A 6,876-nucleotide genomic window follows, 5' to 3' on the forward strand; every position below is an offset into this window, starting at 1 on the left:
ATCATCACATCATTTTGCTTTTATATACATCAGTAAAAGTATCAGCTCATATGTCAGCATTTCATATTTTACCATAGTTCGGCCCTTACGTCGGCAAAACATATCCATAGCTCAGCCTGTATACTAGCAAATCATATCCATAGCTCAGCCCGTACGCCCGTTTTTCATTATAAAAATCCATATCATTATCATATTCCCAGAAAATAGTTATTCATAACAAATTCTTCTCATGCCACACAAAATGGGTTTTTCATATATTCTAAATATCTCATCAGTTTCAGTAGTATTTTTCCAACATAATACATATATAAATATATTTATTTTCCTAAAATCAGATGTTGTAATAACATACATATATTTTCATAAAATAACTAGTTTAGTTTATTCCCTTTCCTTAGTCCTGAAAAGCCCCTAAAATAAACAGTTTTGCACCCGCAGGGTTTCCCGTTCAACACCCTAAAAATGATATTTCTCAAAACTAAACTTCAATATTTCTACGCATACTACGCTTTCTACAACTGTCAGAAAGTCAAATATTGAGTAGAAAGTCTTACCCTGAATTTGGGATGAATTCCAAACTCGACCCACTGACAATCCACTCCAATAGATGTGCGGAGAACTTCCCTAGGAGTGTCGTGGTAGCTTCAGATTGTCGATCTGGAGAAGAACGGACCCAAAAATTAAGAGAGAAGAATGGAAAACCGAAGTGAGAGAAAAGAAAGAATTTTGGGCTGAAATTTTGTCAAAAAATCACGTTTAGGTCTACTTATACTCTGGCCCTCGTCGACGAGCCACGTCGCCTCGTCAACGAGGTCATGAAGGAAGTTCGTCGACGACTCTGTTTCTCATCGACAAAAATCAAAGATGGGAGAATTATCCCTCTGTATTTTCTCATTGACAAAACGTACCCTCGTTGACGAGGCCTACTGCCTTTCTCCTTTCCTTTCCATTATTATTAAAAATATTATAATTTCTCTGGGTCACTACACCTAGCATTTAAATGTATGGGACTAAAATATAGAGAGTTAATTCATAATTTTATAAGAGAACAAATAGGAGGCAATATGCTTACATCAATAACACTACTTGGAAGATAAATCCCTATCTTGAATGACCCAAAAACTTCTACCTGTAAACCAACAGCAACATCATAGAATCTAAGTAACAACTTTATGCACAACCCAAGCTGCATGAAAAATGCTTGAGAAGCAACCTTCTAGACAAAACTAGAAAACCTTAGTTCAATTGTGTTTTAACTTTTTCCTGGTAATATTTTCTTGATGGATGGTATTATATGATATGAATTGTATATTGAACTACTGGAATACATGCTTGTGTTGAACACCAACTGCATAACTGACAAAGTACATTGTGAGTTGCATGCTAGTAGTGGATTTAGGTTGTTGCATGCTTGAAATGTTTTATTTTGTGAAAACAACCATGTTTCAAATACAGGTTTTATGGGAAAATGTCCAATTTACAGACGGCATGCTACCGAAATTTTGTTAAAATTTTTTTTTTTTAAAAAACCATGTATAAAGATAATTATGATAAAATGAATGTTAAAATATTTTTAAAAGGAAGAGTGAAAGTTAAACGAAAAGTCATTTCATTAAGCCCTAAATTTGTATCTATTAACATACATGGCATATCATTTGCTTTTAACTATGGATAAGAATTATCATTTCTCCACCACCAAGGATATTCTGTTTTAAGAACGAGTTAAAGTGTTTACGTCCGTGGTTTGATGCTTGCAACTGTATATATTCATACGTACGTCATTCACATTCATTTCAGTTATTCGTTTAGGATTGAAAATTATTGTATAAACTCTCTATATTTTTTTTCCTGATTATACTGAGCGCCAACTCTCCATTTGAATACTAATTCTTTTTTATGACTCTTAATTTGTAGGGTTCATGACTATCATAACAGCAGCACGATACCATGCATGCATGCACTATAGTCGTCGGAAGAAACTTTTGATTATTTCTTTGTAATTTTTATTGTTATATGAACAAATGTAATTTTTGTATTTTAATTTGAATTTGTAGAAGGTATTTGTATTTGAATTTTAAATTTTTTGAAATTTTTTTTGTTATCTAAAGAGATGTTATTTCTTTGTTTTAATTGAAATTGTACTTGAATTCAAAATTTTGAATAATTTATGAATTTTGTAGTAATTATGGTTTCAGGTTATGAATGCAAAAATGTAATTACCGATTTTTACAGGAATTGATGATTAAAAAAAATTAGTATTATTTTTTTTATTTTTAAATTATTAGTGAAGGATTCAAATTCGTCACTAATAGTAGCGTATTAGTGACAAATTACAAATTCATCACTAATAATAAAGTATTAGTGAAGGATTCAAATTCGTCACTAATAGTAAGTATTAGTAACGGTTTTTAAATTCGTCACTAATACCTTACTATTAGTGACGAATTTGAATCATTCACTAATACTGTACTATATAGTATATATAGTGACGATATTAGGGTTTTAGTGACGGTTGTAATTCGTCACCAATAGTCAGTGTTGGCCTTACAAGGCTTAAAATCTTGTTATATTATTTTGATGCTAACAAAAAAGTGAAATTTAATGTATTTGTGTGAGTAATGATATTTCAGTGCTCATACATGAGAAAGCAAGGTCAAAGTGCTCACAAGGATCAAATAAAGCTTAAAAGAGTCAAAACATGAATTTAAAGATGATATATTAAACCTTGAAAAATATGAGGTCATGTATGCCAAGGAATATTAAGTCAAAAGAGCCAAAGAAAGGCAAAGTGAGAAAACTCAAAGAATATGGAAGTTTGAAGAGAAGATGGACTCAATCCAAGGACAAAGCGTGAAGACTCAAGAACCTGGAATGTTAATGTCTTAGAAGTCTCATGCAAGTGCTTTAATGTTTAAAATATCGTTTGAAATATTTTGAAACTCTTAGGTTAACTTCTTGGACCTAGATACCTTTTAAAATACTTGGAAAATATTTTTATAAGGTCAAAATTTATTTTTAAAAAGGTTAGAATCATTTTTGGAATGAAAAGCACCAAAAAGAGTTTTCCCAAATGCTGTCAGTTTTTATACATCTGCATTGAGGTGAATCTTTCTCTATCAAAATCTCATTATTTTAAAATGTGTTCAACATTAAAGTTGTATTATTTTCTCTTAGATTTCTTTTGACACCAATAACACCTAATTTGGAGTTATAAAAAACAAGTTATGGCCAAAATACTAAAGTAGGGTCAAAGATGTCCGCCAACCGAACACTATTCACTGCAGAACTTCAGGCGCCTAAACAGCAGACAAAATAACCTCAGGCGACTGACCCTATGAGTTTAGGCCCCTGAACATGTATTGACTTTGAAAATCATAGTTTTATAAAACTTCACACGACTGACCCCGATACTTCAGGCGTCTGAACACTGTTCAACGGGCAAATTTTTAAATTCTAATATTTTAAAATATAGCCATTTTGAGCTCCAATTTTTCTAACAACTTGGGAAACTCTCTAAGGAAACTTTTGCAACATGGAAACAAGTTTGAAAGCCTATAAATATATGGTTTTTCAAATCAAAATATATCCAAGAATTGAAAAATCTATTTTGAGAAGCTGAAAATACTCTTGTTCTTCCAAAGTTTTCTTACTCACTCATTGCAAATCTCTTTTGCTGAGATATTCTGAAGTGCTAATCCTTCCTCCTCTGAATTCCTTCTGCTAATCCTCATCTAAGAAGGATATTGGTGAATTCTATATTAAACTTCATTATATTTCATATTGATATTTTACATTGAAGTATATAGTGCTGAAATTGTACTAACTTGCTCTTTGAGAGTGTACTTGTACGCAGGTCTTATCTTGTGTTTCTTGTAGTTCTTTTACATTCCAAGGATCGTTTGGATCGTTGTCTAAGCAAGGGGATATTGCTTAGAGAGGTGGGCTCTAACCTAAAGGAGTGACCGAACGAGGGGACATCCTTTGGAGAGGCGGGCTCTAACCTAGTGAAGGAGTGTTTGAGCGTGGGGCATCACTTGTAAAGGTTTTGTTCCACCCATCAATGGAACAAGTTTAGTGAATCCTTTGATGGTTTTCCAAAGGCGAGGACGTAGGCTGGGTAAAAGCCAAGCCTCGTAAAAATCCCTGTCTCACTCTCTTTTTCCCTATTCTTTATTTTCAGTGCATATTTAAATTGCGTGGATGGTTTAAATTAGAAAATCATATAAACTACGTATATTTGGAAATCAAACAAACTTAAGGTTTAATTTTTATTTGGATTGCAGAAACCAAAAGGGAGTACGTTGGTTACACCATATCTTGTGGAAACCATACAGGAGTACGTTACTTGGTTAACATCCTAAAGATAAATTTATCAAGAGTTTATTTGAGTTCTAAATATTTGGAAAGAGTGATTAAATTCATTTATACAGGGCTTTACATCAGCAAGCATAAATTCTCATTCACTACAGGGCTTGATTCAAATTTGGCTAATATAAACAAACAACAATCTTGAGTTTTTATATTACATAAGTGTTGTGTATTGGCTTAAGTGTTGTGTATTGGCTTGGTTGTTTGCTTTCTAATTATTGTTGAATGATTGGATGTTTGTATGGTTAGTGATTAAATAAAGAAACTAAGTTCTTGATTGATTAAGGAATTAAAAAAATAAGTCAAAAATTGGTTAAAAGAAATAAAAGAAGTTTAAGGTATCTTAAAAGGAATTAAAAGAAATTTTTAGAATCCAATTCACCCCCCCTCTTGGGATGCTATTCCTAATTTCAATTGGTATCAGAGTGGGTATTGAAACTAGGAATAGCTTTCCAAGAGGGGGGGTGAATTGGATTCTAAAAATTTCTTTGAATTCCTTTTAAGTTACCTTAAACTTCTTTTATTTCTTTTAACCAATTATTGACTTGTTTGTTTAATTTTTTAATCAATCAAGAACTTAGTTCTTTTATCCAATCAATAACACAATTAAACAACCAATCAATTAAACACAATCAAACATTCAATCTTCAACCACACTTTGAAAGTAGAAACAATCAAACAATTAATCACAATTTCCAAACCAATACACCCAATTTGATTGCCAAATATAAATTCACTTCAGCACAATAAGATTGATGTAAAATTCAAGATTTAGCACTTTTGGAATACAAACACTATCCAATCAATCTCAAGCTTTATACCATTCAATCACAATATATCTTTTGTTGTCAGCCTTGGATATGAAATTGTAAGCCCTGTAGTTGAATTATAATTTATACTTTACTGATATAGATTTGTTTCTTCAATATGTTTTTCAACAACACATTCACACTCTTCTCAATATTCAGAACTCAACTACACTCTCAGTTAATTTATCCTTGGGCTATTAACCAAGTAACGTACTCCCGTATGGTTTCCGAAAGATATGGTATAACCAACGTACTCCCTTTTGGTTTTCGCAATCCAAATCAAAATTAAACTTTAAGTTTACTTGATTTCTATATTACGTAGTATATATGATTATCAAATAAATCATCCATACAATTTAAATATGCTGAAAATAAAGAGTAAGGGAAAGAGAGAGTGAGACGGAGATTTTTATAAGGTTCCACTTATACCCAGCCTACATCCTCACCTTTGGCAAACCACCAAAGGATTCACTAGTTCAGTTCCATTGATGGGTGGAACAATACCTGATTACAACACTCCTTGGTTAAGGCTAGAGTCTGCCTTGTCCAAACGATATCTCCTCGTTCGGTCACTCCTTACATAGGCTAGAGTCCGCCTCTCTAAGCAATATTTCCTTGCTTAGCCAATGATCAAAACAACCCTTAAAATTGTCAATCTACAAGAAATACAATAACAATATGTGTACAAAAATTTTGCTCCTCAAAGAGCTAATTACTACAACAATTACAGCACAACTAATATACTTCAAAGTAAAGAACAATATGGAAATTAACTTGAAGCTCAAGAAAGTGTATCACCAATTTAATTTTTTCAATGGATGAAAGATTTCAGAATTGTAATACAAACTTGGTGAGTAAAATCAACAAGAACTCAGTAAGCTTCGTGCAAGTTAAGAGCAAGAGAGAGCCTTGAGAATTTGAGAGGAATTTAAGAGAGATGCTGAATTTTTGCTGAATTTTTAAATCTTGGTGTGTTGATTCAATAATATTTTAGGCTTATTTATAGACTTGGTCCCCAAGTGTGTTGAAATATCCCTCAAGTTTCCATAAATTTCGAGCCACAAACAACCCCATTTAAAAATTTGACCGTTATGAGAAAAATCAAAATAGTCGCGTGGCAGTTGCCTGCCCAATCCGCCAGTTGCCCGCCATGAAATTATTTAAAGGAATAGCAGGGGCAGTAGCCTAGTAGTCGCCTTCTAGAACTAAGGCAGTCGCCTGTCATGTCCACTCAGGCACCTGTCATGTTTAGGGAGTCGCCTGGCATGCACACATGTTGCTGTCAACTTTGAGCACCTTTTTGTTTTTCAGTCATAAATTTTTCTATATAATTCCAAATTTGATGATCTTGGTGTCAAATGAAATTTAAGAGAAAATAATACAACTTTCTTGTTGAACACGTTTTAAAATAAAGAATTTTTGATACATAAAAATACACCTCAATGTAGATGTAGAAAAATTATCAGCATTGTAAAAATCCTCTTTTTGATGCTTTTCATTCCAAAAATGATTCTAACCTTTTTGAAATAATTTTTGATCTCATAAAAATATTTTCCAAGTATGTTTGAAGATATCTAGGTCCAATAAATTAGCCTAAGAGCTTCATGTATCCATATTGAAATTATTTGAAGTACTTACATGAAATTTCCTATAAACTCCTTCAAATTTCCAATTCTTGAATTCCTTGAGGTCTTTATGC

The sequence above is a fragment of the Malania oleifera genome, chromosome 2 (assembly GCF_029873635.1).
Source record: "Malania oleifera isolate guangnan ecotype guangnan chromosome 2, ASM2987363v1, whole genome shotgun sequence".
NCBI classification, from domain to species: domain Eukaryota; kingdom Viridiplantae; phylum Streptophyta; class Magnoliopsida; order Santalales; family Ximeniaceae; genus Malania; species Malania oleifera.